At 46.5% G+C, this 22,301-nt stretch overlaps 1 protein-coding gene across 3 annotated transcripts in view; it reads left to right on the forward strand.

Moving 5' to 3' along the window:
• PARD3B (par-3 family cell polarity regulator beta) overlaps window positions 1-22,301 on the forward strand; it is a 719,005-nt gene that overhangs the window by 530,098 nt on the left and 166,606 nt on the right. The window lies entirely within an intron of this gene.

Genomic DNA, 22,301 nt, shown 5'->3' on the forward strand with positions numbered 1-22,301 from the left:
CAGATAGAAGGAAGTCCTCCTTCACCCCAAGAGTAGTTGACATGAGGAATCCCTGGCATAAGACGTGGTGGCAGCTACAAGCCTAGAAAGCTTTGAGGCAGAATTGGCAAAGGATATGGAGCAGAGGTCCATCAGCAGCCATTGGCCGCAAGGTATAGATGGAACATTATGTCTGGAGTAGTGATGCTCTAGATTCCTGGTGTTTGGTGGTCCACAGTGTGTGTGTGTGTGGGGGGGCTTCTGGAATTGTGGCCCTGCTGGTGGACCTCTTGATGGCCCCTGGGTTTTGGCCCCAGTCTGACACAGAGTGTTGGATTGGATGGGCCAGTTGCCTGGTCCAACATGGCTTCTCTTACATTCTCATGGAGAAGAACACAGTAGTTCAGTGAGAGCTCAGGTCTGGCTCAGGAAAAGAGCAGAGAGAGTGAAGAGTAGCTCTGCTTGGTAGGATGGCAGAGTGATTTAGTTCCAAACCTAACAAAGTACCCAATTGCTAGGCCTGTCTCTGGCTATGAGCAGACCCTTAGCATGACTGCATACACAACAAGGGACACCAAGTCAAGACTAAAGATTTTTGGTGTAGTGGTTAGGAGTGAGGACTTCTAATCTGACATGCCAGGTTCGATACTGCCCTCCCCCACATGCAGCCAGCTGGGTGATCTTGGGCTCGCCACGGCACTGATAAAACTGTTCTGACCAAGTAGTGATATCAGGGCTCTCTTAGCCTCACCCACCCCACAGGGTGTCTGTTGTGGGGAGAGGAATGGGAAGGCGAATGGAAGCTGCTTTGAGACTCCTTCAGGTAGAGAAAAGCGACATATAAGAACCAACTCTTAATATTATTTGTTTTATTTCTTTATTGGATTTTTATACCACCGCTCCCAGAAAGCTGTTACCTTGTAGCCGTGTGGGAGGGTCTGAGAGTGTAATGTAGGAGACATGATATGGAAAAGTGTCATGTCAGCCAACAAGCCTAGCTGGCAGTGGCCATACAGGCCCTCTAGTCCAAATCCCTGCTCAGTGAGGATCAGCCTTGAGCAGCCATAATAAGTGTTTGTTGAGCTGCTGTTTGAAGACTGCTATTGGGGGGGGGGTGTCTCTCCACCTCCTTAGGCAGCCAATTTCGCTGTAGAACTATTGTGACTCTGATTTTTCCCCCTGATATCTAGTTGTTACAATTATATTTATTTATTATATATGTATATACCACCTTCCCCTAAGACTCAGGGTGGTTTACATAAAACTTAGTAGAACGGAGAACAGTACAGATAACTCAGTAGTTGTAAACTGTAACAATTCTAGAAGAAGAAGAAGAAGAAGAAGAAGAAGAAGAAGAAGAAGAAGAAGAAGAAGAAGAAGAAGAAGAAGAAGAAGAAGAAGAGTTGGTTCTTATATACTGCTTTTCCTTACCCAAAGGAGTCTCAAAGCGGCTTACAGTCGCCTTCCCATTCCTCTCCCCACAACAGACACCCTTTGGGGTGGGTGAGGCTGAGAGAGCCCTGATATCACTGCCCGGTCAGAACAGTTTTATCAGTGCCGTGGCAAGCCCAAGATCACCCAGCTGGTTGCATGTGGGGGAGTGTAGAATCGAACCTGGCATGCCAGATTAGAAGTCCGCACTCCTAACCACTACACCAAACTGGCTCTCTATTCTACACATCCTGCAGTCTTCCAGTTTACCTATCAGATCACCCTGGGGGACCTTGTCAAAAGCCTTACTGAAATCCAGATAAACAACATCAACTGTGTTTCCACTATCTAGTAAACCCATCACTCAGTCAAAGAAGGAACCCAGGTTGGTCTGGCAGGACCTGTTGGAGACAAATCTTGTGCTGACTTCCCCGAATCACCCAGTTGTCCTTCAGATGTTTGTAAATCCCCCCCTTTAATATTAGCTCCATTATCTACCCTGTGACAGAGGGCAGGCTCACTGGCCTGTAGTTTCTCAGTTCATCTTTCTTCCTTTTTTTGAAAATTAAGATAATTTTCTTTCTTCTCCAGTCTTCTGGAACATCTCCAGTCCCCCAAGAAATGTGCTGAAGATGATGGACAAATGTTCTGCAAACTTTCCCGAAAGTACTTTGATCACTCTTGGGTACACTCCATCCAGGCCAGGGATTTAAACTTATCCAGTGCAGCTAGCTGCCTGTCGACAATCTCTCTGTCATTGTCAGCCTACCACCCAGACCCTCTACCTTGCTTACTACCATCCCTAGATGTGTCTATACACTTTTTCAAGGAAAAAACAGAGGCAAAATAAGTACTGAGCCTTTCTGCTTTCTCTCTGTTCTTTGTCTGAGTTTCACCATCTTCATCCAACAGCAAGCCTTTTGCCTCGTTTAACTTATGCTTACTCCTCACATATCTGGAAAGCTTTTCGTGTTCTGGTGGGCTTCCCTGGCCAGTCTCAGCTCACTCCCAGCTTTGACCTCTCTGATAGCTGACCTGCAGTGCTGAGTAACCCTTAGATGTTTAGAGGTCTGTCCTTCCCTCCATTTCTTGAACATTTCCTTTTTCTTCCTTAGCTCCTCCTGAAGTTTTCTGATCATCCAAACAGGCTTCTTGGATCCCCCACCACATTTCTGTCTTGCTGGAATACTCATGGCTTGAGCATGCAATAGCTCTTGTTTAAAGAGAACCTACCCATCACTTGCTCCTTTCTCTTCCAGCATTCCGGTCCGCAGGATGACTCTCATCATGTCTGTGAGTTTCTTAAAGTCTGCCCTACCATACAGGTCTGGCTTCCTTGGCCCTGCATCTTAAATATAATTCTTGGAGGCCATGGCCCCTCCCGACCCCCCCCCCAAAGTCCTCACCTCCTTCCTCCCATCCACCAGCTCTTGTCTTTTAGCATACATTCAGTCAAGCATGGCTGAGCCGCTCATAGATTCTTCCTCCATTCAATAAATGAAAATGTTGTCCAGGCAGGTCAGAAAGTTGCATGAGTCTGGATGTTTAGTAGAGTTTGTTTCCCAGCAGGCATCAGGGAAATGGAAGTCCCCCGAAACTGCAAGGTCTTGTAAGTTGAGAAACGTCAGTTTTTCATTCCAGTTCTTCCCATGGCGGGGATGCGGCTGGGATTCCTGCAGAGCATTCTGAGCATTTCATACAGTGCTCAACACATTGGCTTCAGCCACCGATTCTGAAACAGGCAAGGTTGATATTTGACATGATCTGTGTTGTGCCTTTCATTAGGACCGACCCCTTGTGCGCAAGCTGTCAAGTTCCCCAGAATTCTTCATCAGGACACATGTTACAAAATAAAAAAAAGAGTGAGGAAAGCATTTTTTTTCAGGTCATTGTTTTTTAAGACTTTGTCATGGCGCTGTATTGTGGATCATTCGGGCAGACAAAGAAGAATCCGGTTTCAAGCTGCTGCAGCTCTGGATTCATAAAAAGCAAGTCGGAACTAATCAGCCAAACCCCATAGGAACAGTAAAATCAGAGTCCAGGAGCGCCTTTAAGACCAACAACGATTTATTCAGGACCTGAGGTTTTGAGTGCAAGTTTGAGGAAGAGTGCTTGTACTTGAAAGCTCCCGCCTGGAATAAATCTTTGTTGGTCTTAAAGGTGCTACTGGACTCTGATTCTATTGTGCTACTTCAGACCAACACGGCTACTCATTTGAATCTACCCATAGCAACAGGTCTCCCTCATGTCCCTAATTCCCCTCTTAGATTACTGACCTCCAGCCTCTGAAACGTGGTTGCTAATTTCTTACCCTGAGTGGCACAAAGCTACCCTTTGTCTTCTTAATGCTGACTAGTCTAATTTGCACACTAAGGAGCACAAGTTCCCTCGGTGAGCTCTGACACCAACTAAGATCTATCCATCATTGGTGCCACTGTGGTGGCACCTTCTAATTGCCAGGCTAAGTTCCTTCCCAGCACCAGCTCTTGCTGATTGCTGTGGATACCAAGCCCTCTTTTGCACAATCAAATTAGTTCTTTGTTTGGTTGTGTTGTCTCTCATTTGTTTTATGCCATTCAAGGTATCATGATCAATAAAATTAGTTTATCTAGCTGAATGTTACCCTGGCACCTCGTCTAAAACATTTTTTTTGGTGGGGGGGGGGGTTTAAATTGTTTTCATTCTACTTTGTTTTTTGCCTTCTCCATGAGGTGCCTATTTTTAAATCTGCGAACAACACTACAAGAACAGCATATAAAGTGGCTCTCCCACACTATGGCACATGGTGCGATTCCCAGTGAGCAAATGGTTAGTCTGGGCTTTCTCAACCTGGGTTTCATGACAACCCTGGAAGGGCTTCCCAATTGAGTGGGAGTTAATTTGTTTATATTTAAAAAAAAATAATTAAACATTTATGGATGGTCATGTCACATATATGGTCATGTCAACCCACCCACCCCCTCCCAAAGTGGCCAATGATGGGCCTGGGGGGTGGGAAGGGGAGGAGCCCCAGGTGGGCGTGTCCACAGCTCTGCTTCCCAACCCTGTTCTGCCCAATCACACCACTTCTGGGGTTTCTCGAAGCCTCAAGAATGTCTCAGGGGGATCTCAATGGTACATTTTTTTAGAAAGGCTGGGTTGGTCCTTCCTAACCCAGCAGTTGAGATCATGCTTCGTGGCTCATACAAAATTCTCTCGCTTTATCAAGCTTGGTTAGATCAGTTTCAGAGGCCTAAAAATATATCCATAAATGGGAAACCTTTTTAATTTAAAATCTCTTATGGAGCTGATTCAGTCCTAAAGTTAAGCTATTGCATATTTACCGATCAAGGTGGGAAAGAGGAATATACTCCCTTGTTCTGAAATGAAAAAGGCTCCCCCCCGTCCCCAGTCTACGCCTAACAATAAGGCAGCTCATGTTGCTCTTTAATATTCTTGCCTTTGAACCTTTTTCTGAAGCAAACCAAATGCATCAGGTGCCTTGTGCTTTTCCAACAGCGCTCTTTCTTTTCAGCCAGATGCAATATTAATATCAACTAAAAAGACAGCTGTTTTTCCTGGCTGTTTACCTACTTCCTTCAGTATTTCTACTTAGACGAAAGTCCTTTTTCTAGCAAAGCCCCATGTCCTACTGCTGTGAGGATATCTATTTTTAATAATTGAAGTAATTTACTGGAACCCAAATGTTGTTAGGAGAAAAAAAAATTAAATTTCTACAGAGCAAGTGAACTGTGAATAGAATAATGCTCCATAAAACAGATTTTGTATTCTCAAGTTGGCTTGTTTCTGAAAGGGACTCACTTCATTCTTTGAATGGCAATGTTGCGTCTTTCAGTAAATATTGCATACGGACCTTGTTTTCAGCAGTTGACTAGGACTGAGTGTTTAACCTGTAAATTATTTTGAGTTTGTGGTTTTCTTTCTAGGAAGCTTTCCAAAGCCATAGAGGTGTTCTCCTATCTTGTCAGGCCTGAGCCTTGCTGCATGCTAATATACTTTAAATCAATAATAGATTTAAAAATATATTTCACAAACTGCAATGTAATATTGCAGCAAAGAGAGCTGTGCACAAACTAAGTGCATACCACAGGCATGAAAGCATTTAAACTCATAGCTTGAATGAATGCTGGTGACTTGAATATCTATTCCTATTAGTATTTATTTTGGTGAATTTTATTTCCATAAAAATGAGAGTTAAAGTGACCTGCACATAGAATAGTGATTTGTTTGTGTCTCATATCATCTTCATCTATATGCATAAAGGGGCGGTTCATACTTCTGGCAACATGCCGAAGATTCCAAAGAATCCTATTGGTGGAGTCTCCAGGGGCCAATGGCTGCTCTTGCTCAGGATTCTGCACCCCCCCCCCCCCCCCCTCCCTTCAGGCCTGCTGTGAAGGAGCCTCTAACAGCCTCTGACAGAGGGGAGGGAGGCGTTTCCGAAAGCAATGCAGGGGAGTCTGGGGTCAAGGGAGTCTGAGGTCATGGGTGTGCTTTCCTTTTGAGGGGGGGAAGCTTTCCCCCTTCTACTTAAGGCTTCCTAAAAGCCCCTTTTCACTTACAATACTGCTATGGCCAGCCTCGCTGCTGGAGGGAAGAAGCAGCGAAGCCATGCATGTGTCTTCCTCCGCAACTCTCTGAACATCTGAGACCTACCATGCAAGGTTGTTGTACAGATGAAAGTGGATGATGTTGCATGGGTTCTTTTTCTCCTGTTTCATCTGCACAACAACCCTGTGCAGTAGGCCTCAAGTGTTTCATCTCCACAACAACCTGCATAGGAGGCCTTAAATGTTTCTTCTGTACAACAGCCCTGTCCATACTCCAAAGCGGCTATTTTTGCCTCCAGAGGTGATCATTATAATCTAGAGGTGAGCAGCGATAGTAGAGACCAGGGGTAGTCAAACTGCGGCCCTCCAGATGTCCATGGACTACAATTCCCAGGAGCCCCTGCCAGCATTCGCTGGCAGGGGCTCCTGGGAATTGTAGTCCATGGACATCTGGAGGGCCGCAGTTTGACTACCCCTGGTAGAGACGATAGTAGAGGCTTGCAGGGTGAGATTGGTGTGGTGTGGTGCAGGTGTGTCCTGCCTGGGCTATGAGCTTTGGCCAGGCCTTACCAGCAACTGTTTGCGTTTTGGGGCCCAGATAGACAGACATGCAGACCAGCATCGGTCTGTATAAATGGCTGGAGAGACAGAGGACCTGAAGTGATGTTTCTCAAGCTTGGCCTAGTAAATAAACATCAGTATTTGCCAGGAAGGTCCTATGAACTCAAAGGCATCAGTGGCCCAGAATGTCAAGTGGACTTAGCTTTCCAGGAAAGTAGACAGTGAGACTTTGGGGGGAATTAGGTGGCCCACTTTTATTAGGCAACAACTTGGCCTTATTATTTGTTTGTTTGTTTGTTTGTTTGTTTGTTTGTTTGTTTATTTATTTATTTATTTATTTATTGTACTTCTATACCGTCCTCCCCGGAGGCTCAGGGCGGTTTTCATCACAACAAGGAACAATACATAAAACAGTCTATAAAAGCATGTAATCACCTTATACTAATAACTAATAATTGTAACCAGATAACAGTACAACAGCGGACAACAACAGAGACTGCAGTTGCCAGCAGTAGGCTCAGGCTCCAGAAGGGCAGAGGTCACCAGCCAAGTTGCAGCCTGTGCTAGCCAAGGGGTGTCTGTGGCCATTCCTTTTGAAGGGGTGCACAAGTGGGAAGAGAGCTTCCCTTTCAGCCCAACTGCCCGGAGAGGAGCCCTACTTCTGGGGCCTCAGAGTCCAACCTCCAAAGCAATCATTTTGCCTGGGGAGCTGACCTTTATAGTCTGAAGATGAGCAGTGATTCCAGATTTCTAGGCCCCACCAGGTCTGGAAATATTCCTGGAGGTTTGGAAGTGGGATCTCAAAAGTGTATATTGCCTCTTCAGGCACCCAACCAGCCCTATAGCACCCAGACCTATTTCAGGTCAAGAAAACCCTGCAGAGAGGAGGTAAGGTTGCCAGACTGATGTAGGTTCATGTCCTGGAAGTCGACACTACCAAGGTGTGCATGAACCTGATTTGGGTCAGGACTGCTGTGCGCACAGAGACCTCCTCTTAGGGTTGTAAGCTTCAAAATGAGGCACAAAACCCACACCAAACCATGAGCAGAGTGCAACAGGCTTTACTACTAGTTTGATCTAATTCTGAACTAGACCATAAAGTATGGATTAAAAAATCCACACCATGGGACAGAGGGGATTTCTGTATAAAGTGCAAGATGCAGACAAATCTAAAATATAAAAATAAAATAAAATTGGGAGATTAAAAATCCCACAATAATAGAAACAGTTGTAGCTTTAACTAGCCCAAGGACGCCCACCAGGCCTTATGTGGAAGACTAGAGAATAAAACCCAGTTCTCCAGATTAGAGTCCATGGGTCTCAACCACTACACTACACTGGCCCTTAGTAGAGTAGGTGGAAGAGAAGAAAAGGGCAGAGGCTGCCAAGTGGAGATAGGGAGTTGGCAAAGGTAGATTGGGGGTGGCAGGAAGCAGAGAGGGGAAGGCTCCTCTTCAGATTTATTATTATTTATTTACTTTATTTTGTCCCACATTCTCCCCAACATACTCCCCCAAACAGATTACAACATTCTTCTTTCCTCCATTTTATCCTGCTTTGAGACTCCTTTGGGTAGAGAAAAGCAGCACATAAGAACCAGCTCTTATTCTTCTCTCCTCTCCCCCCTCACAGGGTGTCTGTTGTGGGGAGAGGAAAGGGAAGGCGACTGTAAGCTGCTTTGAGACTCCTTCAGGTAGAGAAAAGCGGCATATAAGAAACAACTCTTATTTTCCTCCCCCCCTCCCCCTCCCCACCTCCTCTTCTTCTTCTTCTTCTTCTCCTCCCCCTCCCCCCCCACCCTCTTCTTCTTCTTCTTCTTCTTCTTCTTCTTCTTCTTCTTCTTCTTCTTCTTCTTCTTCTTCTTCTAATTGGACTGTGAGAGATTGAATGGCTCAAGGTTACCCTGCAAGGTTCCATGACAAAGTGGGTATTTGAGTCTATTAAATCCTAGTCTGACAGTCCACCCCGTCACCCTGTCTCTAAGCTTTCCCTCCTCCCCTCCGCGTGGTATTCTCCCCCTAGGAAATGTCTGTCCTAGTTGCAAAGGTCACGTTGTCGCAGGTCACTTAGGAGAGTTGATTGGGGGCTGCTGCTGCACTGAGCCAAGCAATGCAAGTTGTGTGGCGGCAGCTGCTGGGCTCAGGCTAGTTGTGCGGCAGCAGTCACAGCCACCTTGGTAGCAGGGCCAGTTGTACCAATTGCATATTTGCAGGTGGCCCAGTGGTGGCTGCTGAGTCTCCCTCCAGGAGAGGGGAAAGAATGGACTTGGGAGCCATAACCAACCTGGAAAGAACGCTCTGCGGGAAAACAAACCTGGATGAGAAAAAATGAGTTTTGAAGGGTGGCTGTACGGTGGAGGAAGCCTAGCAACACCCGCAATTTCAGAGGGCATCCATTTCTGAACTTCTGGTATTTGAAGGAGCTTGAAATCTCCCACCCCCAATATTTTAGGGCATTGCAGATTTTTCTGCAAACCTGGGTTTGTAGAAAGATCTGTTTGGTCTGCTCATGGCCCCAAGCCCTGGATTTAATTATCCAGGGTGGGTGGGGCCCTGTTGAGAATTAGATGTATTAATTGCACACTGAACTGACCATTGTATGAGGCTCTACTCCTCTGCTGTCTCTTACCTTTTGTAATTCAAGGGGAGGCTGGTCAGAAAACCAGTTGTAATCCAAAATCATTCTTTCTTATGGCCTATTAAAATCAACTGGACTTATGCCCATATAGCCTCATAGAATTTCAAAACGATTATTGCAGGGGGGGATATTTTGGATATTGATTACCTAACAAAATCTAGCTGACATTATTTTAACCACAACAACTTCAGAATGAGTGCCGCTCCACCGAAATCTGTGCTCCTTTTCCTCTTATTTGTCTAAGGCAGGGGTAGTCAAACTGCGGCCCTCCAGATGTCCATGGACTACAATTCCCAGAAGCCCCTGCCAGCATTCGCTGGCAGGGGCTCGTGGGAATTGTAGTCCATGGACATCTGGAGGGCCGCAGTTTGACTACCCCTGGTCTAAGGGTTAATTTCACAAAGAATTTCTGTTCACGGAATCTTCCTGACTTAGCAGCATTGCTAGGCTGTGCAGTTTAGACAAAATAAAGCGTTGGATGAGGTCCCAGTTTTAATAGCCCAATTTATTATAGCCATTGAACCCTGATCAGATCACACATTGGAGGAGGGCCCAGTTTTTTTTTAAATGTCCCGATTTACTGCTGCCTTGGAATCCTGATAAGAATACATATTTGATTAAGGTGTCGGGCGCTTTTTTCTCCAAATCCAGTTAATTGCTTTTAGATTCTCTATTAGATCACAGTGGCAAAGTTGTGGCATATGGAATATATGAAAGGGGGGAAAAGCTGGATGATACTGCCCCAGTCAAGGTCGCCATTGGGTCTTATGCTGCCTGCATGATGTTCTCCGATTCCCGGCTTCTGCGGTGACAGCCCAAGTGTTGGACAAAAGGAGGGAGGCGAGCCCCATCCCTCTGCTTTACACACCCGATCACGTACCTCCCTCCCGCCTCCCCACTGACCACTTAGGGAGCTGGCAGGAAGCCGCTCTGTCATGGAAGCGGTGCAGAACAGAGCTTCCTTTCCTCATGCAAGATAGGATGGAATTGGAAAGACAAAGAGAGGCCTCTTCTGCTTTCCGTACCTGCTTAGCAGCCCTCGGCCCGTGTGGCGTCCCAGACTAGGAGGGGCAGGTGCCCGGCATCGTTTGTGAGCCCCCCACAGACCACCCTGCGAGGGTCAGCCCTTCATCACAGGGCAGAGTGCTTGTGAGACTCTAACACAATTGTGCCTGCGTTTGAATTGCATTTGAGCTGGCAGGTCTCATAGATCATTCCCTATTGATCTGCTGCTTGTCAAATGTCTTCTTCCTTCGTTCCATTTGCATTGGATGTCTTCTGGAGGTAAATAATGATGACTTATAGTAATTATAGATCAGAAGAGATTAGGGCATTCCTGACTTTGCGGGAGGCAGCTCTGAGTCGCAAGCTCTGTCAATATTGTTTCCCCAGCCCCCAAAAATGCGTTTTAAAAAAATAACAGAGGAGGGGCGAGGCCGTCTTGGATGTGTCGCTGATGGCAAATCTTGTCTCTTTTTGCAGGACAGACCTACTGCCCTTTCAGCCACTCTTCCCACTCTCCCCGCAAATCTTCTTCCTGGCCTCCCAATCTATGCCTATTGGCACATTTTACCCATTTCTCATAAATCGTAGGATGGAAGGTGAAAAGAATTGGGATTTTACTCCAGTGCTTTTCTGGATGTCCTTAATGGTGAAGGTACAGTCACATGTCAACCTTGAGCCGGCTGCTGGGATCGAACTCCCAGCCTCATGGGCAGACAGCATTTCTGCCGCTTACCACTCTGTGCCACAAGAGGCTCTTGTGCTTGCTGCTGGGGGTAAAATGGTAATGATTGGGGAAGGCACCCGTATTGAGTCTGCCATGCAGAGCTGGAGGGCATCACCCCAAGGGTCAGACGTGACTCGGTGCTTGCACAGGGGATACCTTCACCTTTACCTTAAGAGCCTCTTGTGGCGCAGAGTGGTAAGGCAGCAGACATGCAGTCTGAAGATCTGCCCATGAGGCTGGGAGTTCGATCCCAGCAGCCGGCTCAAGGTCGACTCAGCCTTCCATCCTTCTGAGGTCGGTAAAATGAGTACCCAGCTTGCTGCTGGGGGGTAAACGGTAATGACTGGGGAAGGCACTGGCAAACCACCCTGTATTGAGTCTGCCAAGAAAACGCTGGAGGGCATCACCCCAAGGGTCAGACATGACTCGGTGCTTGCACAGGGGATACCTTTACAGTCATAAATGGCCATATTCTTAGGTGTGTTGTTATAATCTTTGTGTGTGTGTGTGTGTGTGTGTGTGTCATTAGTTCCATGTATTGACTGACAATCTTTTTATTTGTAGTCACAACAGGACTTTTCTCTCATATTCGTTAAAGGTAATTAACATCTGCCACTAGCCTAGTTAACTGGGAACTACTGTTGGAACACTCTGTCTCCTTCCCATCCAGGCTCCTGGGTATAATGTTAAGTCTTCCGCATTTGGTGAGGATAATGTCTGTTTGTACCTGGGCAAGTCTCATTCTGCATGGCAAATGTGGTGCCTTCCATGGAGATAGATCAAGAATGCACAGATTCTCTAGTCAGGCTCATTATAAAATAGAATCAAGAAAACACAGTCACATTAAAATGTAGCAATTGCCATAAAAATATAACAGGTAAATAAGTTACAGCTTATTTGATTACAGGAGATCCATTGAAAGGACCCGTTTTTCCCAGAGTAAACATCAAAGCTCTCTCTCTCACTCTCTCTCTCACTCTCTCTCTCTCTCTCTCTCTCTCTCTCTCTCTCTCTCTCTGCCTTTTTGGCAAAAGTCACGGGGTGGATTCCAGCCAACATAGCTTCCTCTGGTGGAAGGCAGCGTATGAAGGATCTGGCTGCATTTTTATAGGAAACATTAGCTGAAGGCTCATAGGGATGTGCGATTTGGCTTGGATAAGCTGAAAAAAATTCAAATCAATGCTGATTTGGGGGGGTTTTTTCTTGATACAAGCTGAATCACAATCCCCATTAGTTCAAATGGGCCAGATCAGAGAAGCCCACGTTGTTTAGGGTGATTTGGCTGCCCATTTGCACCGAGTTGCCTGATGGGCCACTGATCAGCTGTTCAGTTCCAAGGGGCAGGAAGCTAAAGGGCCTCCTAGAGTGGCTCGGAGTCATTCCAGCCTTACAGTAGTCAGGTTCTGCCTTTCAAACTGGGCAAGCGGGGAGGTTTAAACTGCCCACACCCTGCGCCGCCGGGCAGCCAGCTGATCCAGGGAGAGGTTCTCTCCCTGGATTGTGCCAGGAGGGCTTTGCTGGTGGGCAGTTCAAACCCAATCCTCCCCGACCCTGCTGGGGCCAACGGCACACTGGAATAGGATGTGGGTGGCAGCAGAGCTGACAGGCCAACTCTTCTCTTGTCCTCCTTGATCCTACTGGAGCTGGCTGCAGGCCAGGATTAGGGATACTCCACAAACCCCAGGCCTGTCTTCTGCCCTTCTGCCCAGGCTTTGTGGAAAGGGCCAGCCCGGAATAATTTAAAGGGACTTTGGTCCCTTTAAATACCTCTAGAGCCACCAAGCTGCTGATCCTCCAATAGGCTTCCAACCGCAGCAAGATCATCCAAGATCCGGTAAGATTGGGCTTCCCTGGATCATCTGGGCAAGTCGTGTAAGAAGGAGCACATGAGAAGCGAGAAGAATCTGGAGCAAAGGGGACGAGAGCCATAGCGTGGGAAGAGACAGGAAGAGAAGTGGGAGTAATGGGAGTTGCTCCGTCTGGATTCCTTTCCCGATCCTGTCTGTGAAACTCTCACATATTAGTAAGTAACAAATACAACAAAAAATTACCGAAATCAAATTAGATGCTATAGAGCAGGGGTAGTCAAACTGCGGCCCTCCAGATGTCCATGGACTACAATTCCCAGAAGCCCCTGCCAGCATTCGCTGGCAGGGGCTTCTGGGAATTGTGGTCCATGGACATCTGGAGGGCTGCAGTTTGACTACCCCTGCTATAGAGCTATTGCTAGTCAGCTTCCAAAGCAGGTAGGAAAGAATGCCATTGTAATGGCAGAAAACTTTCTAGATCTATTATATAGCAGCAGTTCTTGCCTAGGAGCTTGATGGGAGCGCTTTTTTAAGGTTTGGAAAGCAGCAGAACGATTCTTTAAAAGTCAACAGACATTAGTAGCATAAATACAGTAGAACAGACAAGAAAAGTGTACAAGAAGGTCCAGGCATTGAATCGGAACAGCCGAGCTTTGTCGAAAATGAAAAATAAACTGGATAAAAGAGAGATCATTGACAAATCTCTATGGATTTTCCACAGAGGAGTGAGAAATAAACAAGAAATATTAATGCAATTATAATAGCCCCGTCGAAGAGATGAAGCATTGATCACGGAGAAATTCCCGTCGCCTGGTATTGGCTAGGCCGCTGCAGCAGCGAAAGGAAGCCGTTGTTTTTGAGCAGGTCCCCCCCCCCGCAGCTATGGGAGCAATTTCAGGGCTGCATTTATTAGGGGGGAAATTGGAGCGTTTGCAGTGACAAAAGCAATTTCTTGTGACCCATTTCTCCTTTTTCTTGTACACAAAACACTGGCATTGACCGCAGGACAAGCTATTGTGGCTACCAAACCTGAACCGACATTGCGTGTAGGGGGGGGGGCGGTTCTTCCTTGAGCACATTTTACACACTTCTAAGTTTGAGAGAGAGAACAATTAGGCTTAGAACTTTTGATCGACCTTCAGGCATTCAGCATTTTTCTTTCTTTTCTTTTTTTCTGCCTTCGAGTCTCGGCTGACTTGTAGCCACCCTCGGAGGTCTTCATGGCCAGAGGCATTTTGCCCTTGCCCGCCTCTGCTGAGCAGCCACAAACTTCTTCGCTGGCCTCTCATCCAAGTTCCCTGCTTAGCTCCTGAGCTCCGACAGGATGCAGCCAGCCTGGGCAGTCCGAGACAAGGCAGACCTTCACCAGAATACCCACGTGGCTATTTGCACAACCTTATTGCTGCCAGTGCTGTCCATAGACCCAGGTCAGGGCCTGGCGTCAGGTGGGCCTCTGTTGACGCTGATCAGGTTGCTGCTTTCGAGAGCCATGCTGCTGGAGTTCTGACTTGGGACGCCCCATTCCAATACGGCAAAGATTTCAGTGGCCCAGTTTCAGCTACTTGGTTGGGAAAGCTACGGGATGTTGTTCAGACTTTCCCCTTTGCTCTCTGCCCTGTGCCTGTTTTCCCAAGTCCTTGTGTAAGCTGGATAAGCAAAAAGCAAAACCTTTTCTGATGGACCAGCAGAGCTATCAGTCATATTCTCCTCCATCCTTACACTTGCCTGGGAATTTCATTGGCTGAATTCTTCGTGAGTATGCAATGGGCTCGATACTACGCCAACACTATTCAGTGCATCACTATGGGAATGTTCAGCCTGGAGAAAAGAAGGTTGAGAGGGGACATGATAGCCCTCTTTAAGTATTTGAAAGGTTGTCACTTGGAGGAGGGCAGGATGCTGTTTCTGCTGGCTGCAGAGGAGAGGACACGCAGTAATGGGTTTAAACTACAAGTACAACGATAAAGGCTAGATATCAGGGGAAAAATTTCACAGTCAGAGTAGTTCAGCAGTGGAATAGGCTGCCTAAGGAGGTGGTGAGCTCCCCCTCACTGGCAGTCTTCAAGCAAAGGTTGGATACACACTTTTCTTGGATGCTTTAGGATGCTTAGGGCTGATCCTGCGTTGAGCAGGGGGTTGGACTAGATGGCCTATATGGCCCCTTCCAACTCTGATTCTACCATAAAAGGGGCCAATCTCTGCTTTGGTGAGTCTGCAGGCAAAAGGTAGTGGAGAAAGTAAAACTGGTTCCTATTTTCCAGGCGTTGTTGGCTTGGCTGGTAGAAAGTGCCATCAGGTTGCGGTTGATTTTTGGTGACCCCACAGGGTCTTCCGGGCAAGTGATGAACAGGGGTGGTTTTGCCGTTTCCAGCCTCTGTGTCTTCCCATCCAAGATCTAGCCAGGGCCCACCTTGATAGGCTTCCGGGGTCTGATGCGATCAGGCTAGCCTGCACTGTCTAGATCAGACTTCATTACTGCCCTTTATTTCCACCCTTTTATTGTTCATCCTGTTACTTTGCCTTTTATACCTTCTTTTTCACCCACTCATGATTTTGGCCAAGCTACTCCCTTAAAGATGCAGACGTTCTCTACAAGGCCGTTGTATGCGTCCTAACATAAAACAATCTCTTCTAAAGTCCATTGGCCCCACAGAGGCCTCATCCGGTCACCATAGTAAGAGGTAGGCTGTCCTCACGTTCTCCCCATTGCCGGACTCATTTGTGGGATTATTGGGCTAGGACCGTAGACTGATTGCACCAGATTGATGCTGGCTGGACCTTCCATGGTGCATGGTTGCCCTCCGGGAGCTAATTGGGTGCTGCCTTCAAGGACACTTGCGTGGTGCCGTTTGGTGCTGCCCAGCTGCCAGTTGGAAGCAGCGCAGTGGTCCGCTGGGCTTTCCCCATGTTTGCTGCAGCTGTCTCTGGGGCTGAGGCCATGCTCTTTCTAGGGATCAAGCCCCGGGGATTGCAGTTAGGGTACCATTGTGGGCACCCTCCGGACTATGGATTGCTGTGTGTTTGTGTCGGTCTGGGGCTGCCAGTCTTTTAAATGCACACACGGATGCCCAGAAACAGCTTGAGTAGATTTTACCGTCTTCCTTCAGCCAGAGCCCTGTGGTGAAGATCCAAAACCTACCCTGGCAGTGTGAGATTGGCAAGATCCTCAGCCAGCATATGGAACTGGTCTATAATTGCACAGTAATGGTTTTAAAAATCGTTTTCCATGGGCCCCTGGTAGTACAGATCTACTCAACGGCTAGCGTAATCAAGCAGTACTCCTTCATGAGTAATGAAGGTTATAGAGCCTCTTGTGGCGCAGAGTGGTAAGGCAGCAGACATGCAGTCTGAAAGCTCTGCCCATGAGGCTGGGAGTTCGATCCCAGCAGCCGGCTCAAGGTTGACTCAGCCTTCCATCATTCCAAGGTTGGTAAAAGAGTACCCAGCTTGCTGGGGGTTAAACGGTGATGACTGGGGGAGGGAATGGCAAACCACCCCGTATTGAGTCTGCCATGAAAACGCTGGAAGGCGTCACCCCAAGGGTCAGACATGACTCGGTGCTTACACAGGGGATACCTTTACCTTTACTTGAAGTAATATTACAAATACAATGGGAAGATAATTATGTAAATAGTCCTGTTAGAATCATAGATATGGAAGGGACCTCCAGGGTCATCTAGTTCAACGCTGCACAATGCAGGAACTTGCAACTACCTCCCCACCCACAGTGACCCCAATTTCATGCCCAAGTGATCCCCTCCCATCAAAAATCTCCAGAATCCAACCTGGCCTGGAGGAAATTCACCTACGATCCCACAGTGGTGATTAGCAATTCCCTGGGTATGCAAGGAAGGGCCACATGAGACAAACCCTGGCACATCCCTTCCTGCCAACCCACTCACAATCTGCCTAGGTTCATAAATTTATCAGTATTTCTGTCAGATGACTCTCTAGCCACTGCTTAAAAACTTCCCACGAAGGAGAACTCACCATCTCCCAAGGAAGCCTGTTCCACTGAGGAACCGCTCTGTCAGGAAGTTCATCCAGATGTTTAGTTGAGAAGTCTTTTGAATTAATTTCAACCCATTGGTTCTGGTCCTACCTTCTGGGGCAACAGAAACCAACTCTGCTCCATCTTCTCCATGACAGCCCTTCAAGGAATTGAATATGGTTATCATAACTCCTCTTAGTCATCTTCTCTCCAGGCACTAAGGCACTAAGTTTTCCAAAATGCTCTGTGTAATAATTATTTTAAGCCTGCCATCTCTGGTCACTGTTACACACAGTGGACTAGGTGGACTCAAGGGTCATCTGTTTGACCATTAGCACCTTCCTGCATAGCAGTTTTAACTTTCAACCAGACTCCATTTGAGCAGCTGTTACAATAAAATAACTACCTTTAAGCACTTCACTTGATCACAAACTAACAGAAATCTAGAGTTCTTCCTCTGCATTGGAAGATTATTCTGGCATAGAGTGTCCACATTATTTTTGCAGACATGCAATCAACTTGCAACCCAACATGGTATTAAAGGAATGCTACTGTGAGTAGCTTAAAACTCCAGGGCTCAGATCCAATATAAATACAACCTTGTGGTTTATTTTGCCTGTGGTTAGTTTGTGAAACCTGTACAGCGCACACACGGTCACTCAAATCCTGGTTCTGCTTTACAAAATGGTTATTTCTCAACACAGCCCCCCCCCCCCCAGTCCAGGTGGAGGGGTGTAAAATATTTATTTTTCCAGACAACAATTTCTCATGAAAGTACTCCGTGAGTGAAAGAGAGGGGAGGGAGAAAGCACACAGAGACCCTCACACACTGACATGCACAACCTCCTCCTCTATATTAATGCTTTTTTCAGCTTTGTTCAATGGAAATCCATCTCGGTGGTTTTCATAAACCTGACACTGGCATCCATATAGGGCAGTTTCTCAGGAAGGGTGGCTGTAGTCTACCAAAACTGATCAGGGTTTAACTTTTCACATAAATATCCATGAATTTGTTCCATCGGGGCGCAGAATGGCCAAGTGGGCCCCCCCCCTTGCTGTTTGATCTTGCTTTCATCTTAACTTCCAGAACCCTCAGAGAATTAAGTCTCTTGCATTGTTGTTTTTTAATCTGCTGACTAATTACTTGTGCACTAGGAATTGTTACGTTGTAGAGATGCGATACGCTCAAATTTTTATTTTTATCTGCAGTAGCCTCAAGGCCTCTATTTCATCCTTGGGGGGGTGGGTCTGCTGTTTGTTCACTGGTATCCCAGCCTCAGAGGACTTCCCCTCTCTTGGAGACCAATTCCACTGTGTTCTTGCCATTGATTCATATAAATATTAGCGCGAGAGAGGGAGAGATCAATAATTCATGAAAGCTCATTAAAGGCTTGAGGGAGGGGCCGTGTGGCCCCTACCAGACCACCCCCAGCCACAGCACATTTCCAGCGTTGATCTTAAACATGATGTAACACTAACCAGGGCTTGCTGCTCCACATGGCTTGAAAAGTAGCTTCTCGCATTACTGGAAGAAGACTTTGTGTTGCTGGAGAGGGAAAAGTTAGGGCAGGGGTAGTCAAACTGCGGCCCTCCAGATGTCCATGGATTACAATTCCCAGGAGCCCCCTGCCAGCATTCGCTGGTAGGGGCTCCTGGGAATTGTAGTCCACACATCTGGAGGGCCGCAGTTTGACTACCCCTGAGTTAGGGGGCTGGACCAAGAGGCCAGATGTTAGTGCAGCTTGGTATGATGGTAGAAAGTCAAGAGAATCACAGTGAAGAAATAGAAAAGAGCCAGAGTCCGGGAGGCTAACAGGATTTGTGGCAACGGAGGAGCTTTCGTGAGTCTCTGCTTGCTTGTGAGAGCTCCTCTGCTGCCACAAATCTAATTAGGCTTTCAGGTGCTCCCGGAAACTTCCGTTTTCTACACCTACAGACAGACCCACATGGGCAACCGTCTCCCTCTACCAAAGTGAGGAAAGAAATCCCCTAGATGTTAAAAGTAAAACAGTTGGGAATCGAGTATAAATGAACCTTAATGTTTTAATGGAAGTTTGATTGTGTTAAAACATTAAAAATGTTTTAAATTGTTTTTAAAAAAATTGGTGTTATGAGCCTCCCTGAGTCCGTGGGGAAGGGCGCCATAGAAATGCGGCAATCCATCCATAAATAAATAAAGGGTAAGGAATTTCTATTCAGGTAGCAGAGTATAGAAATGCCCATTTGCAAGCAAACTATCTTTCTTTGGAAACTCGTTAATTGAGAGCATTCCTCACTGCCTTTCTCCAAAACCAGGCTCGGGCTGATGATATAAACAAGGCACATTTTTTAAAAGTCCATTAAAGCATATGGCATTAAATATTTATAGGAGTCGACCCTGAAAAGGGTCCTCAGCCTAACCATGACTCTTAGGCAGACCCACAATTCAACAGCAGTTTATTTCTACTTGGGAAGTTGCTGCATTCATCTCAGTATGTTGCTTTCTTCTTGTGTCCACCAGTTTGGACGATGGTCTCTTGAGAGTCAGAATCCATTATTGGGCAGCTGCCTTCAGGTGGGATGGGACTGACGTTGTTTTGATTGCTGCTAATGGGTTTGTTTTACTGCCGTTATCTGGGTCTGCTGCTTTTAATTGGATGCTTACTTCTTTTAATATTGTAATAACACCTTGGACAGTTTTGAGAAGTGGAGATAAACCCACTATCCCACCCCTCAGATTAGGTTAGGATGTGCTTTTGATAAGCCTCTGCAAACTGTACAGATCTACTTGCCCTGGCCCCTGCCTGGTAGAACGAGCCCCTGGCAGCGCTGAGGGTCCTGACGGTCAGAGTTCTTAATCCAGGCATTTGATTGAGGTCCAGCGGACAAAAGACCAAACTGAAACCACTACCTGGACGTAGCAACTGGGGGGCAGTTGGGTTGGTTGGTGAGGGTAGGGTGGGGTTAGGATGTTTGTTTGTTCGTTTGATTTTTATCCAGCCACTTTCACATCTGGGTTGATTAGGAGGTATCAAAAGTGGTATTAAAACCCCTTAAAAAGCGTTGTGCCTCCACTGTCATATGGACTAGTGCCCCTGATCACAGGTCAGTTCTCTTGTTGCCCTTGGTGTTGCCTGATGCCAGACTGCTCTGTTGCCTGCAATGCACTTTCACACCTTATGGTTAGAGCCTAGTTGAGTGAACAGTCTTTGCTTCATAGAAGCACCCAAAGGATTATGTTATCCAAGCCAGTTGCAGCCTCTGGTTGTCAGCTCTACTGTCATCCAGTGTCCCATTCAAACCATCTCAAATTAAAAGTACTTAAATGCGGCACCTTCTTGCTTGTGTGCAGAACAGAAGTAAGCACCTTTCTTCAAATAATTTGGCGGTCACATGTCCAGGCCATTTTGAGGATGGACAAAGTAGCATTTTGTGTGGCTTTTATAGGCCAGGCTAGCCCTGTCTCATTTGATTTGGGAAGCTAAGCAGGGTTGGCCCAGGTTAGTCCTTAGGTGGGAGATGACCAAGGAAGTCCAAGGGCTAAGCAATTCAGTTTGTCTCTTACCATGAAACCCCTATGGCTTTACCATAAGTTAGCCCTGATTTATTGTTTGTTTATATACTGGCTTTATATACCACCTTCCCAGCAAGCTGGCTCAGGGCAGTGTACAACAAAAAAAAATTGAATACAGATACAAATTTTAACACACTTAAAACCAGCATCTATATCTAATGGCAGCAATTTTGACTATAGCTTTTAGCTCATTCCCCATGTCAAGATCATCCAGTTTCAGGGTGGTTTCGTGGGGGGGGGGGTGGCATTAGATTTTATAGATTCACAAGCCCCAACGAAAAACTTGGCGAAGAGCTCCATTTTCCAGGTCCTGTGGAATTGAGCCAACTCTGTTGGGGCCCAAATCTCCTCTAGGAGCTTGTTCCACCAAGTGGAGGCCAGGACTGATATACTATTTTGGGGCCAGGAACCATCAACCAGTTAGTATTTGGAGAACTGAGAGCTTGATCCATCCCATCGTTCCTTACACACTGTGGGGGTAAATCTGGGTGGCCGTCTGTCCGTAGGTAGAGCTGGGTGTCATCGGGATATTGATGGCACCCCACCCTGAATACCTGAATGAGCTGGGCAAGAGGACACATGAAGATACTGAATAAAATTGGGGAGAGAACTGCACCCCATGGTAGTCCACAAGGGAGTAGTTGGCAGTGGTATGACTGATTCTTCCCATCTGCAACCCTGGAGAAAGGGGATAAGCCAGAGCTGTCCGACCTTGGCAAGGCTATAAGCCAAAAGCTCATGGACAACTATGGTGAATGCTGCTGTGAGATCCAATGTCATGAGCAACACCAACTCACTCTGGTCCAGAGGTTGTCCATGGCCAGGCTAGAAGCCAGACTGGAATGAATCCAAGACTAAAGAAATTTAGCAAGAGTCTCATGTTGTACCGAGCTTAGATTAAGCAGAGGTTTTTACCGACTCTGAAGCCCAACACAACAGGAAGCTTTACACTTCATTTCCTCCGAGGCCTCTGGCAGATTCCTTGGATTTGGTTGACTGATGGCATGCCGTTTCATACTGTTCTCAGCTTTCGAGCAGGCGGAAGCAGTGGGAATCTCTGGCCACAGGGTCACCCATCACATCTAGCTGGGCCCTTAACATAAAATTGTAGCTAGTCAAAAAAAAAAAAAAAGTGATCAAACACAACTGAAGGATCCATGGCTACAAAGCTCTGCTAGTTTGTCCAGTTCACACATCACGCTATGAGTTAAGAGTTCCTCGGATTTGGCATTTCGTCTTAACGCAGTGGATGTAGGAGCTGAAAGCCGCGCCTGATTCTTGACATCTCCTCTCCTCATTCCTGTCTGTCCCCCTTGATTATTGCTGCAGTGATTTCCTCTCTCCTCTACCTTAAGCCTGTTTTTTCTTCTAACTCCTTACTCAGACATTGCTTTACTCTCCTTAATGTTTTCTAGCGACAAAAGGTAACTGTTTAACAATGTTTATTATTCTCTTGTCATTTTTTTTCAATCTACTTATCTATATGCCTCTCCTATACCCATCCGCATCCAGGAAAAGCTTCTGTGCTGCAGAATTTAATAATGGTGGGTAAATCCTGACTTTTTTTTTTTAATTGGCAGCTCCTGTGCTTTAATCCTTCTCCTGCTTTTCATTCTTCCGCGCTCCCCATGCCAGGCTCATCTTGCCGCTGTGATCTTTGCCACTGCTTTAATTACGGAGCGCAGAAGCTGAACGTTTTCGCTTCTTTAAAAAACAGTTGTGTATTATTAATAGCGCCTTGTTTAAAGTTTTCAGTTGCAAAGCAAATGTTGAATTGTCTGGATCTGGCTAGATTGTGAAATTATACCTGGGCATTTAAAAAAAAACCAGCATACTGTTCTTATTCTCAGCAGATTATACAATGGCCCTGATTAGCAGCACCATTTTGTAATATCCGTTAAGGCTTGATCACAGTGGAATCCTGCCAGCAGTAGTCTTCAATTCACTTCTATGTACCAATCCATCTCTGTCAGGCTCCTATTCATTTCTCCCCTGTTTTGCTCTGCCCCTAGCTTCTGTATAATGAGGTATGATGGACCCCCCCCCACTTAAAGAAAAGGGG

Source organism: Paroedura picta, chromosome 2 (assembly GCF_049243985.1).
Source record: "Paroedura picta isolate Pp20150507F chromosome 2, Ppicta_v3.0, whole genome shotgun sequence".
Classification (NCBI taxonomy): Eukaryota; Metazoa; Chordata; class Lepidosauria; order Squamata; family Gekkonidae; genus Paroedura; species Paroedura picta.